The following is a 14,274-nucleotide window of genomic DNA, read 5'->3' as shown; positions in this document are numbered from 1 at the left end:
TCAGCTTGTTTCTCTATCTTTCTCTCTACCTCATTGAGTTTTGAGTTGTTTGATTATAGCTGCTCTGAATTCATTATCACTAAGTTTACCTAATTCCAAGTCCTCAGGACTTAATTCTGTGTTTTTATTGTTTTCCTTCTGGTCTGGGGCTTTTATAAATTGCTGGATGGTAGAGGAGCGGTTCTTTCTCATGGTGGTAGAATTCAGTTGCAGTTACAGCCTGTCGCCACTAGATGGGGGTCGAGAGCGGTGTGTTAGCTCTCCGCCTTGGGGCAAGATGGCTGCGCCCACTGGCTTTACTGTGGGGCAGGGGCTGTTTCTCACACGCGCCGGTCTGGGTTCAGATCAGTTCTGTTCTCTGGTCTCCCAAGGCCCTTGATTTATGGGGTCCCCACAGACGGCAGCTTTCCCCCCATCAGCGGGCCTCCACTGAATCAGTGGCAGGAGTCCTGGATGATCCCCCGGTCGCGCGCCCCTGGCCCGCTCCTTCCCGACCCGCGCCACAGCGATCGCAGACTCTAGGGGAGGGAGCGATGTTCTCTCCTACCGTTCCAGCGCCTCCGAAGGTGTAAGCAAGGTTATGATCTCCGCCTTCTTGGTATTGTAGGTCTCTAACGAGCTGGCATTATGTTTATTCTCTGAAATTCAGTTCTTCCAATCTTTTGTTGTATTTTCGAGGGGAGAGAATCCCGGGTCAGCTCACCCCACCATTTTGCTCCGCCCACCCCTACTTCCCATCCCATCATTTTTATGTGGTTTAGAGAGTGCATCCATTTTCAGTGTTCCATCACTTGTCCATTAAAGCAATGAATTACAAATAAACTCACATAACCTTATTTGCATCTTAATCTCCAATTTTTAGGTAGTCTATTTGCTGTGCTAGTGAGAAATCACAGAAGCACAATGAATCCTAATATTTGAGCTGTGCAGCTCCCATCACGCCATCTTGTGTTAGAATAAACTTCAACCTGGCAGAGAAAGTCTTAGACCCTCATTTGTTGGCTTCCTTCATCCATCTCTCCCTGTTCAGAACCGTCTCATCTATGGACACAGACCTTACCAACCCATCATTCTTTCTTCACACGTTTTCCCACTAAGGTCCTTTGTAGATTTTGAGGTTACAAAGTTGAATATTAGAATGTCATTGGTTTTGTGCTGGATCAAGAGCTCTATATTTAGCATCTAGTTGACGAATGTCTATCTTACATGTTCCTACGTGAAATGTTATTAGACATCCATCCAGCTCACAAACACTCTGCAGTTTATTTGCTCCTGGAGCTTGTCACCTGTGCTCACAGTTTGTTCCCTCATCCACCTGCTCCCTGTGGTTTCTTTACTCAGTCACTGCAGGCCTATTGCATCCTTCTCCTCTTCCTTTGCATAAATCTATGGAATGCAGTCCATATCCCCAGGGTCAAGTGCATGTATCTCTTCTGTTCTATAGACAATAAGATCACCGTTATTACTTAACATTTCCTCTTAATTCGACTCAGAACTCCAGAGTCAAAATATCCAGAAAGCAGAAATCATTATCTTTGCCTCAATCTGCTTTCACCAGGGTGTGCAATTCAGAGAATTCAAATATTCTTCCAACAAATATGTGCTGACTTTGCCCATTGTGCCACAGTTTCTGGGCTTTGTAGATATTACGGTGACATAACAGGGGGAAATTCCTATTAACATGGAGCCTAGATCCCAGCAGGAGAAACACGCAGTGCACAGACTCACAGAATTCCTCTGGGCTTCTGGAGCCTACTCCTGCTGGCTGAGAGCTCCTCACCTCCCTCAGGACGTGGACACTGAGATTCTCTGTGGTCTGTCCACAGCCTCCCCTCAACTGCACATGGCTCTGCGCCATTCCAGGAGCCTCTTGCAGGAGCCCAGCCCTGCTCCCCCGGCGTTGCAGTGTCTCTCAGTGTGGCCTCGTCCCACAGTTTGGCCACTGTATCCCAGTCTTTACTCTGTAATTAGAACGATGTTGGAAACACATGTATGTGATAAAGGCACCTCCCTGCTTAAAACTTTCCCAAAGTTTCTCTCCCCATCAAGATTATGTAAAGCTGTTGAGTGTCACGTTCAAAGTCTCTGTGTGTGTGTGGCCAACATTTTTCCCCCTTCCTGCCTCACCTCTCCCCTGGAGCCTGTACAAAAGCAGAAGTGGGGCTCCTTTGATAAGAGGATACTTAACCCTCAACCCCAGTGCCTCATTCTCTTTGAGCACTTCTGGTCCTCCTGTCCCACCACTGTCCCCTTCCTTCAGGACCATGCTCACACATCACCTGCTGGAGATACTAACAGGAGCAATTATTCGTTTGTATTATAATAATTTACAAGGAATTTTGCAAACATAAATCGAACCCCCAGTGTGCATACTCTCTTAAATAAAATTTAAGGATAGAAATACTGAACAAAGGACATAATTATGATATTTATCATCATTTATTTTTCTGATTAGTTGACCATGTTTACATTCCCCAGAGAAGTCGATGTATATCGTGTTATTACTTTTTATTTAAACGTTTCCTATTTCCAATTTGGTTTGTGAAGTATTGTTCTTAGATTGAGACAGACATCCAGGATAAACCGTTGTAAGAAGAGATTTTGTAGCATTTGAATTCAAGAACATCTTTTCTATGAGAATCTGTAAAGATGTGACACATGACAGAGCCTGGAGGACTGTTCCTCAGGAGCATTTCATTTGAAAACTGTGACAGACGAGGGCTTCCCTGCATGTGGGGCAGCTCGCAATCTAGAACGTCCTCTGCAGGACAAACGGCGCTGCTCTCAGCAATTCTAAGACATCACTTCTTTGACACATGATGTTCGTTTTATCTCCGTTTTGAATGGAGAAATTCTAATATAAAATGACTTAGAATAATTATTTTACTTTATTTATTTATTTTCCTGTCTTCCTTCAGATAATGGGACTTCCCTTTGATTCCAGTTTCCTGAGCGATTGTTTCAAAATCACAAACAAGTTTCGAATTTTTATCAAATTTTTTCTGTTGAAATGATTAACTGGTTTTTTGTTAATGGATGACAAGCCTGTGGTATGGAAATAGCGAACACTGACCACTGCCTCATCCCATATGTAAAACTCAATTTGATTCGAATCATACTCGTAAATATAAAAGCTAAAATCATAAAAGTTCTGGGAAAAAATATAGTAACATCTTCATGTCCTTGGAATAGACAAAGACATCTTAGATTGAACACAAAAATTACTAACCATAAGAGAACAAAATAATAAATAAGTTACCTAAAATTTTAGAATATTCCTTGACAAGCGAGTGACCTCAGCAAGATGATGGAATAGCAGGCCCTCCACTCGTGTCCCCACTCAGCAACCATGATTTGGCGGCCATCCATTGACAAAAGTGCCTTTTTGGGAGCTTCTGGATCCAGGTAGGAGACTGTTAAATCCTGACGGAACCCAAGGCTGAGGAGTGGTGTCTGAGAAGGCAGGCCTGTGGTCAGGGGGTCCTGGCAACAGGCCCAGAACAACACCATCCCCCTGGGGACATGGCAAATCACTTTATTACCTTCCTCCTGCCACCTGCACACTTGGCCAGAGACCCAGCAGGAGTCACTCCAGCCCATGCCTCAGTTAGCAGCCCTGACAACCGTGTCCCTGGCTGTGAACCGTGAAGCAGCCCACCATCCAGTTCCAGCCCCTCTTAGCCACAGTACAGGAGCAATCCTGCCCATCCAGGCAGCAGACAAGAAACATGCCCATCAGTGCCCCTGTAGGCAGGCCTGCTCTCCTCAGTCTGACTGGGAATCTGGAGGCAGCTCTGTGCCCTGGCCCCAGCCCTGTGCAGACCGGTCTGTGGGCACTCCTGCCTGCCCAGGAAATGGGCTGGGAACATGCACATCGAAGTCACAACAAGCAGGCCTTGGGACAGGCACCAGTTCTGGACGCTGAAGCAGACTTCTGTCTCAGTACAGCCCTTATCAGATCTGGCCCAGGGCCAACCCTGCCCAACAAGGAATCTGCCAAGTGCCCAGGAGGGAGCCACACCCGTCCATCCACTATTTTCTCTTTATTCTAGGGTAAAGCATTGCCCAAGTCCTCCTAATCACTGTGCTGAGGGGTTGTCTTCCTTTAGTTGCGTCCATCACTCTTTGGTTTCTACGAGAGTTTTCTTGATTTCTCCTACTAGACTCTGCTGGCCTGGGACATCACCCCATCCTACCACCTGCTTCCAAACACAGCCTTCCAGTCCCCACAAGGGATGTCTGGTATCAAGATGTGTACACCATGTGCCGTGACCTTGCCTGGTGGGAGAGCAGACCCCCTGCTCTGAGGCCTGAGGTCCCATCTGGAGCCAAGTCTTGGCGTCTTCAACCTGTCCTGTCTTGGCCGATTTTCTTCCTCAAGTAAATGAGAAGGGAAGCCAAGTAGGCATTATCAATGCATTTTGCATAAAGTAACCCTCTAGAAGCATTTAAACATGAACCCTTTACAGAATCCCACTAATGAGGTTCAGATTAAGTAATCTGGTAGAGAGTGTCACTTTCTGGCTTTTACTAACTGGAAAGTTTCTAATATGATGGCAGCATTGGGAACAAAGGGACTAAGTTCATCCTTCATGTACTTTCCCTCTAACAACGTGCTGAAATTGAACAGGCACAGGTGAAGTTTTCATCAAATGTAAGACGAGAGTAAACTAGAGATGTGCATTACTAGAATTCCTAACGACTAGTCCCATTTGTCAGAGCTGATCATATCTCTTGAAAATGTGAGCGTCAAATAATCCAGCCTCAATTAGATGGCGCCATCACATTGTCTGACTTGATTGACTCACCCACCACCCATACTGTTCCCAACAGCCCAGCCTCAGCCCCTCTTTTTCCCAACCCCATCCTTCAATCCCTCCTTCCTCTAAGCCATTGGTTATCTGAATTTTCTTCTCTATCCCACCTGCTCCACCCATTAACCAGACCCATAGTCTAAAAGTTGTATGGTCCCCAGTTCCTACCTAGTCCCTCCCTACATCCAAACCTCCTCCTCCTTCAGTTTCTATGCAGCACTTGGGCCTCATAAACAAATCAGATTCTGTTGATCCCCTGACAACTCCTCTAATGCTCCCATCTCCATCCCACCAGGCTCACCCCTCCTCACTCTCCCAGGACATCTAGGCTGTACAGCGTCTTTTGCTCCTTTGTACTCTCTCTTCCCCCAGACAGTGTCACCACCCTGAGCACGGAGACCCTTCCTGTCTTGTCCACCTACTATCCTGAGCCCCTACACCCAAGTCTCACCCATAGTAGGTGTTCAGTAAATGGTGTGGATGCACATAATCTGGAGAATCAACTAGCCTGAGTCAAACACAGCTGGACTTTGTTTCCCTGTTTCTGCCGTGACTCCTTGAAATGGGCTGAACTGTGTCCCTCAAAACCCTATGCTGAGACCCTAACCCTGTTGTGACTGTCTTTGGAGATAAGGCATTGAAGGAGGTAATTAAGGTAATTAGGTCATAAGGGTGGTGCCCTAACAAGTGGGGCTGGTGTGTTTATAAGAAGAGGATGAAAACCAGGGGTGAGTGCACAGAGAAAAGGCCCTGTGAGGACACAGCAAGGACCCAGCCTTCTGCAAGCCAAGGAGAAACCAAACCTGCCAGCACCTTGATCTTGGACTTCCAGCCTGCAGAACTGTGAGGAAACACATGTTTGTTGGTTAATCTGCTCCATCTGTGGTATTATGTTATGGCAGCCCTGGCAGACTCACACACCCCTGGTGGACTCTGTCCCCAGGGCAGCCTGCCCCAGCATCCAGGAATGTCTGCTCGAGTAGAGAAAAACAGAAAATGGATTGAAACCAAGGACAAGTTGTGGGGGCAGACGTTGAGAGCATGAGCACAGGTTGAAGAGAAAGTTCCCTGAACTGAGTATCAGAGCTGCTTTTGGACACACAAACAAAGGAAGCAGCTGACGTGGCCTAGGAGTGGGGGCTGCACAGGGAAGCCACATGGCTGAGGGCACAGCAGGTTTTTGTCTCACTTCCCCACGGGCCTGCAGCACTGTGTCACTACTACTGCTATAAGAGGAACCACAGTAATAATCGGCCTCGTCCTCAGCCTGGAGCCCAGAGATGGTCAGGGTGGCTGTGTTGCCAGACTTGGAGCCAGAGAATCGATCTGGGACCCCTGAGGGTCGTTTGTTATTAGCATAGATGAGGGTTTTGGGGGCTGTTCCTGGGATCTGTTGGTACCAGCCCACATAAGCACCTATGTTGGAGCTGCTTCCAGAGCAGGTGATGGTGACTGTCGAGCCCAGGGTCCCAGACACTGAGGCGGGCTGAGTCAGAGACTGGGCCCAGGATCCTGGAAGTGAGAGAGACACAGAGATGGTGATTCCAGGGACTAGAGACAAAGGGAGAAAGCAGGGTCCCACGCATCTTCCCAAGGCCCCTTCCCTTGTCCCCATATCTAGTCACCTGTGCAGAGAGCGATGAGGGTGAGGAGGAGAGGGGACCAGGCCATGGTGGAGATCTTCACCGAGTCCTGCCTTCTGTGGCCCCACAGCTGAAGCAGAGCTTCCCCCTGATCTCTCCCACCCCTTCTTCATACTCTGAGAGAGGGAGGGCCCACACATGCAAATCAGAGCCCCCGCTTTCTGATCTCTCACGTGGCCTTTGCTCAGGTGCCACTTCCTAAGGGTGGCCCTGGGGTGGGGTGTTCACAGCTGTGAGCCCTGAGCAGAGGGCACCAGGCAGTGCTAGGTGGCTGGTCGCAGCTGTGAACCCTCACGGAAAGCTGAGGAATGAGCACTGAGCGCCCCCTGGTGTCCAGGCCCAGACTGACTATTGTGTTTCAGGGTGACCGAAGCCCAGTAGACAGTTCCCCCATCCCCACTGCTCTGTCCACTGTCCCCCTGAGTTAGGGTCAGGCCAGGTGGCCCCTGTGTAGCCTCCACATCCCCACAGGTCAGTCTCTACTCAGACTCTTCAGGAGTGAGTCTGTCCAGAACTCCTTTAGCTGTTCAGTGGGGAGGACTGAGGGCGTGTCTCGTATACAAACTCCTCTTAGATCAGGATCAAGTGCAGAGCAGTGACCGGCCCCATGGAGGCAGGTCCCCTTCTGTGCAGGACACAGATTCTTTCCTCGTATGTGATCCCTCCCTGTTAGGGATTTAGCAGTGTGTCTCCAACACTCAAAGACTTTGCCCCAAAGGTCCTATTCCTGGTGGAATGTAAGTACTTTGGTTTTTGCTATGCTCTTTGACCAATCATTACTGTTTACTGGTCTCCACACTAATGCATGAGTTGAATAGAATATTTTACATGGCTCATTCTCTACTTGTATGAGAGTCAGGTGTTCACTGTTTTGAGTCAGGCTCACTCTGTTCCCAGCTCCAGCGCACAGAATAGGAAGGTAACTGGGACAGAGCACCTGAGACCTGGGCCCTGTGAGGGGGAGAATCTCAGCAATGAGCCCTCAGTGACCTGAGCAATCACTCTATTGGGGAACGGGACACAAGGCATCTGGACTGGAGTGTGTCTCTAGACATCCGTGAGCTGGGCCTCTGGGACTGTTCCTCACCTGAGAGAGGAGGCAGTTACAGGGAAGGAGCCAAGGGGATGGCAGGCAGTGGCCACTAGTGTGGGTTCTTGAGATGAAATCGCCCTTCTCACCCCCTCTGGGAAGAGGATGTCCTCATGAGGGAGTTTTGCTCATTTCTATCTCTTCGGGGACTATTGAATTTCACACCGGGACCTCACTGATTGCAGTGGGTGTCATTGCTCCTGAGAATGACCCTTTGCAGAACATTAGAAAGATTAGGGTGCCAGAAGCAGAGTGTTATGAGACAGGTGCCCCTGGCCTGTGTCCCCTGCCCAGCTCCCAGTGTGCACAGTAGAAGACCCAACATGAACGAACTACAATGGTTGAGAGCAGATGATGCGCACGCTGGGACCAAGAAGGGAAAACTTCTGTCCTTTCCTCTCCTCTCAGACCGCAAATCTCCCAGTCATGTGGTGAGCATGTGACTTACCCCAGTTCCAGCTCCAGGGACAGGCCTTTCATTATCCAAACCAATCAGACAATCCCCTCCCTACTCACCATGATGGAGTCAGGGGAGATGGTGTGGGTGATCTGGTCCAGTCCTCGCGAAGTCTGAGATTCCTGTTCAATGGATCATGGAGGGCAACTCTCATTCAGGAGGGTTTATGGTGTGGGTGTGATGCCTGGGACTGCAGGGACATTTTTGACCCTGTGGGATATCAGTCTGGAGACATGAGAGATCATGGGGAATGGACAAGTCAAACAAATCTCAGAGAAGGAGTGAAGTCCATTCAGATTACTCAGTTCACAACTACAACATTCCTGTCACCACTGAACAAGCAGGAAGGCTGTCGACTATATTTCCATCACAAGGATGAGCTCAGGACCTCAACCCCACACCTGTGTCCATAGACCTTCATCCAGGAGGTACGACTCACTCACATTTTACGCAGTCCCCAAGGACTACCCTCCAAACCTCTTTCCTACATCCCCTTCCTCACCTCCAAAACACATGCGGCGTCTGACCAACCTTCTCCACCTCACCTGCTCCATCCCGCATCCAGGACTCTAGTCTGATCTTTGTACCAAATCCACAAACCCCACCAGGCTCCTGCTTTCACTCTCAGCTCCTCCTCACTCATCTATGAACAGCTGGACTTAAACTTAATCAGATTCCTTATCTTCCTGGTCAAATCCTCTAATGGCTCCTATCCCCCATTCAAGCCCAGCCAATAATTGCTGTTCAGTAAATCGTGCAGATGGGTGGACCGCTGAATAGTGGCCTATCCTGAGTCAGACTTGCCTGGACTCTGTGTGTGTCCCAGCTTTTTCTCTCTCCCAACATGGACTCTGTCGTTATGGCAGCCCACTGCTGAAATTGAGAAATATCTGATAAATGTGACACAATCAGATAACATTTTGCCTTCACATACAGACTCTTGAGCACAAATTGGGAGGATGTGGCCACATGTTATAGACCATGTTCTCTGTAGTGGGCATGAGAATCTTGTTTTTGACCACGCAAACAAACAAGGGTACAGAAGAGCTGCACTTCAGTGAGAACACTGTTTGCCCAAATACTGCAAGAGCCAGTAGAGCATTCTCTGTGCTTGCCTTGCCCAGGACACTGCCCTGTCCGGACCTGCCCAACAACACCCCTGCTGGTCTCAGATCCAGGGTCCATGAGCCCCTCTGGCTTCACTCAGCTCTCCTGGAGGGCGTCCTTATTTTGCAAGTGGATCTCTGTGATGTCAGTATCAGAATTATTCAATGAGTAGGTCTCTTATTGGAGACACAGGCTGAGATATTAAATGTCTCCAGATAACTAATGACCTCCAGGCTGCTAAATAGAAGGATGTATTGCACAGTCCTGATGTTGCCCGATATTTCAGGATTAACTGCCATTTAACTTTGCTTCTGCCAGTGCCTGAGGTCTCTATTAGTGTAGGACCATCTTAAACCAAGTTCAAGACCTAAAATCCTGCAATGAACCTTGTTGGTTCATGAGGACCAAAAATCTATAAGGGATACCCTGGCAGGCAGACTTATGTTGTTGTCACTGTTATTGTTGCTGCTGTTGCTGTGAGGGACTCCTGTTAGACCCCTCACCCCACTGCACAAGTACTGCTGGATGATGTCTCCCTTGGCCACTAGAATACAGCGCCATCAGGGAAATCGTGTCCTATCTTCTGCTGACCTCTCCGGGCTCATTTGCCCTTTGTTGCTGTTCTGGAGATTTACTCTTCTGTCTTCTGAATCTAGGATATATTTAGGGTTGTTTTTACTATTTTCGTCTAGTTTTATCATTATTTTCAGTCAGAAGATGGCTGAGTAAAATATTACTATGAACATTTGTCTTTTTCTGAGATTCATCCTCCTTCTTTGACTTGGTGGCATCCAAGATATGTCACCCAACCCATACTGGGCCCTGATCAGGTTTATTTGGTAACTGCTCCGTATTCTGACATTGGAGAAAGAACAGGGCTTTCTGGAAATTTTCCTGTAATCTCAGGGTTCTCTGTGATAATGAGGGTTGGTTCATAGACTCTAGATCCCAAAAAACTAAGGTGCCTTCAAATATCCTCTCGCCACCCAAAAAATAAACAGAAAACAACTATAGCTGCAAAACAATCAAGATTCACTGGATTAAACTGGGGAAAGGGAGGAGGTGATGGGCCTGAGAGCCAGGTCATTGACGGTAAGAGTCCTCTCCTGCGCCTGGGATCCAGGAGTTCCTCGAGGATGTGATCTGAGGAGAAGAAGAGAAACCCGTTTTGCGAAGGTTCCAGAGCTCAGGGAATGATCAGCAAAGCCAGGGCCAGGCTCATGGGACGTGTATTGGACTGAGCAGATGAGGCCCTGGGTCTCCGGGGTCACACTGGCTGGACTTCTCTTCTCCATGTCATCCTCCCCAGCATGAGGCAGGGAGGTGTGATTGTAAGTTCTGCTGACAAAGTGATTTTCTTACATTGGAAAATGAGTAGTTAAATGGGTTGTTTTCATTGCATTGATAAATTTAGAATGACTCAAAAGCATCAGTCTCTCTGGTTTTAGTTGCACAAGTGACAGCAGAAGCCAAACCCTGGGCTGCTGTTGACCACAGGCAGTGCCAGAAGAGAGTTAGGTGAGACTGCGGAGTGGAGGGCAGATCCTTGTCTCACTCCTCACAGACTTGGAGTGGCATGGAGGTTGAGTGCAGCTGTTTGACAGTGACAATCAGCCTCATCATCATGCTGGTTCAGGAGGTTAGGATGACAGACCCAGATCTGGAGTTTGGTCTGGACCCCCTGAAGGCCCATCACTGCTGTTCTAGGTCACAAACTTAGGGGCTCTGCCTTGAAGTCGTTGGTTTTGGGGTTTCCATGACAATCTACAACGTTTGCGTTATTACAGAAGATGGTTTGGGTCCTTCTAGAGAGCTTCACAGCATGGATTTACTTCATGCACATATTGGGGAGCTTCTGGTCCCTCATATTCCACTGAACCTCTCCTACACGTTGTCTAGCTGGAAAGGTCCACTGAGATATAAGAGGAGAGAAAAACTCACATCTGTACCTGTGGGCTCGGGAACACCCACTCACAGGAGTTCACATGAGGCCTGAGTGAGATCAGCTTTAGGAAAGTCACATACACAGGACCTACTTCACCCGACTTCCGTGGAGCAGGCTCAGCATTTTCCTTGCCTTCTCCCTGACATCACAACTGTAGGTCCAGGCACCCAGCAAGTGTGCCAGGCCAGCTCTGTGTCTGGAATTCCTCCTGGGATGTTTCTCACAAAAGCATCTCACGTTTTGGTGTCTTCTCCCTGAACACAGTGAGCCTCAGCCTAATCTGAGTACAGGAGCCTGGGAGGGAGGGAAGGTCTCCACTCTGACCCCTCACAGAGCAGAGTCCCTGCTGTGGAGGACTGTGTACCTCTTGCATGGACCCTGGGTTCCAATGAAGAAACAATCTAGAAGAGGCTGATTTGCCAGCTTTGAAGACAAAAACCCCAGCTAAAAATACTCTGATTTCATCACATATGGGTCGTGAGGTAAAGATGTAGGGTCATCATGAGAATTTTATTTTATTTGGTTTGTTTTTCGTTTTGGTGTTTGTTTTCCTGAGTCTTCAGAAATATTGACTGGAAAATTGGGAAGACAGCCAGGTGAACCGGAACCTACTTTGAGATATAGTTGATGTGTATACACATTACTTTTAAATTGAAGAAGAACTTATTCTAGTGTCTAAGCAGACTGAGGTTTTTGTCCCATTTCCCTCTCTGCCTATGTCACCGTGAGAAGCCTCACTGTGCCAGATGCACAGTCATAGTCAGCTGCATCTCCAGGCTGGATTCCAGAGATAAGCAGAAGCCCCGCGTTGTCTGAGGCCTCCTTGGAACCATAGGAGAAGCTGGGGACCTGAAGCCCTGGTGCTTATCTGAATTTGTGTGGAGTAGAGGAGACACTGGCAACGGGTCCCTGGCTTCTGCTGGTACCAGAATGTATCTTTGCTGCCAACATTGATGCCACTTCTCAGGTTGCAGGTGAGTCTGCCTAATGTCCTGGGAGATGCAGAGAGGGACAGCAGCTGAGTCAGCACAGCTGGGAGAGGGAACCTGCAGACTCAGACACTCATAGGTGATGGGGCAGGGACCCGGGTAAGGTTTCTCAGGAGTCTGAGCAAGAAGGGACAGAAACTGGAGGGCACCCTGTGCCTCCAAGGCCTGCTCCTACCTGTGCAGTGAGAGAGGAGCACGAGGAGCAGAGGAGCCCAGGCCATGGTGCACACAGCCCCTGGTCCCCACAGTGGAGCTGGGCTGCCCCAGGCCTCCTTTTCTTCTCCATTTCTGCCACAAGAGGGGCTGCCCATGCAAATGGGTTTCCATCCAGTGCCTGCCCAGCCCCTCCCCAAGCCCTGGTGGTGGAGCTCATCTTACACCACAGACTGAGGAGGATGGAGGTCAGCTTTAACCCTTGGGAGAGCCCTGGGAGGAAGCACCTGCTGAGACAACACAAAGGGCCCTGCTCGGGGAACTCTGCTGGGCCAGAGAGGACACAGCTGCTCAGTCCTCTTCAGTGAGCACTGGCCCCAGCCCCTAATTCTCACTGAGTATGTGTGTAAGGACCACAGGGCTATCCCACAGTGCCCCCTGCTGGTCTCATGTGGAAAACATGAAAAATGAAAAAAATTCTAACAGATATTCTATTAAAAGATGCAGAAAATGCATCCTTTCCTGGGAAGGCACAAATTGGATTCATTAGAGACAGAACAAGTAAATGTATCAATTTCTTTAGAAATTATAGAAATACTCCACAGACTGACATGAGGCACAGATTCACAGGACACATCTAACAAGCTTTCAGAGATCAAATAGTTCGAATTTATTTCTTTTATATTTTCTCATATTTAAGTACATGAAAATTTCCGTAAGCATCTTAGTTGATGGAGTGGTGAAAGGGGGCATTTCTGCAAAGATCCAGAATAGGCAAAGTGACCTTTATCTCTATTATTATTCAACCTTGTTCTGTAAGGATTAAACTGCAACAAAATAGGTGATATCAGTGGCCAGGACTTGGCATTGATGAGAGTGAACAGTAGACATTCTAAAAGGCCCAAATGAATGTTATGGCCTTAGACACTCTGGTGCTGGTGCAGAAGCGACAGCAGAGATGTCCTCAAGGAGTGACCAGTCACTAACTGTGACTCATGCTGGTAACAGTTAGTAAGAAAGGAGCAGTGTGTGGACCAAGGGGAGCAGAGAGGAGGTCTTGGCCCACCCACCTAGGGTGAAGAGCACATTGTGAGCTCTGAGGCCACAGCCCAGGTCTTAGGTAATAATCCGCCTCCCACTCAGGCTGTGTCCTAAGTACTGTCGATCATCACATTTATGGGGCCTCTGTCTGGGAGCCAGAATAACCCACATGACAGACGCTTCCAGTGCAGAAAGTGGTGACCTTCTGCCCAAGGGACCAATACACTGAGACAGAGGATGGTGAGTCTGGGGTCAAAGCACCTGTTCCTGTGGAACTGAGGAGGAGGCAGGTCCTGTGTGACCCCAGGGGCTCCTTGCCCTAAAATCTGGCAAAGGACCCTGTATAAGGGACCGGGAGGGAAAGATCCCATTGCATTCTGGAGACACCACAGAGCTTCATCTCCTGAGGTGGCCCTGTGCGGATTCTGCCCACAAGCTGTGTCTTTCCTCTGCACAGATGTTTCTGGGAGCCCACTTCCTCCTTGGGAATGCAATCTGGCTCTCCCTTGTCTATCAGGTCCAACCTGCATCACTCGCCCAAGGACTGCACAGAAAAAAGAGATGACACAAATTTGATGGAATGTAGTCAGACAGCCAGACCCAACAGCTCATAAGATAATGGTGCCTTCACAGGTAAAGAAGTCACACATCAGTGAGGACAGAGTTTGCCCAACTCCCGTTGAGCCCACTGAGTGGTTTCCCAGCTGTCTGGTCAACACCCATCTCTGAGGAAAGCACCCTTCTTGGATTGAGGCAGATTTCCAGGATGAATAGAGATACAAGGAGACTCTGTAGCACTTGAATTCAAGATCATATGTAACTGTGACAACTTGGGGCACATGTGACTCAATCGGCTCAGGAGAATGATTCATTATGATCATTTAGTAGGAAAACTGATTGAGGAGAATGGGCCTTCCTCTGCTTGAGTGATAATAACCAAACTCTTCAGTGGCACTAGGAATCAAACACACATATTGGAATGGACTTCAGAGCTCAAGTTTCAGTGAATGTGCAATTTTTCAGATGTAACATTCA

The 14,274-nt window shown here is 48.5% G+C and overlaps 2 long non-coding RNA genes across 2 annotated transcripts; one reads left to right on the top strand and one right to left on the bottom strand.

Annotated features, from left to right (window-relative positions):
• Nucleotides 1–2,204: 2,204 nt before the first annotated feature.
• On the top strand, nt 2,205–6,163 carry LOC139045995 (uncharacterized). Its single transcript, XR_011505582.1, has 2 exons — nt 2,205–3,405; nt 5,187–6,163. It is a non-coding gene; the product is annotated as an uncharacterized lncRNA (long non-coding RNA).
• An 8-nt stretch (nt 6,164–6,171) lies between these two features.
• On the bottom strand, nt 6,172–6,996 carry LOC123275653 (uncharacterized). Its single transcript, XR_011505581.1, has 2 exons — nt 6,440–6,996; nt 6,172–6,326 (listed from the first exon to the last, which is right to left on the bottom strand). It is a non-coding gene; the product is annotated as an uncharacterized lncRNA (long non-coding RNA).
• Between the last annotated feature and the right edge of the window lie 7,278 nt (nt 6,997–14,274).

Source organism: Equus asinus, chromosome 8, assembly GCF_041296235.1.
Source record: "Equus asinus isolate D_3611 breed Donkey chromosome 8, EquAss-T2T_v2, whole genome shotgun sequence".
In the NCBI taxonomy this organism is placed as follows: Eukaryota; Metazoa; Chordata; class Mammalia; order Perissodactyla; family Equidae; genus Equus; species Equus asinus.
This window is presented reverse-complemented; position numbering and strand designations above follow the sequence as displayed.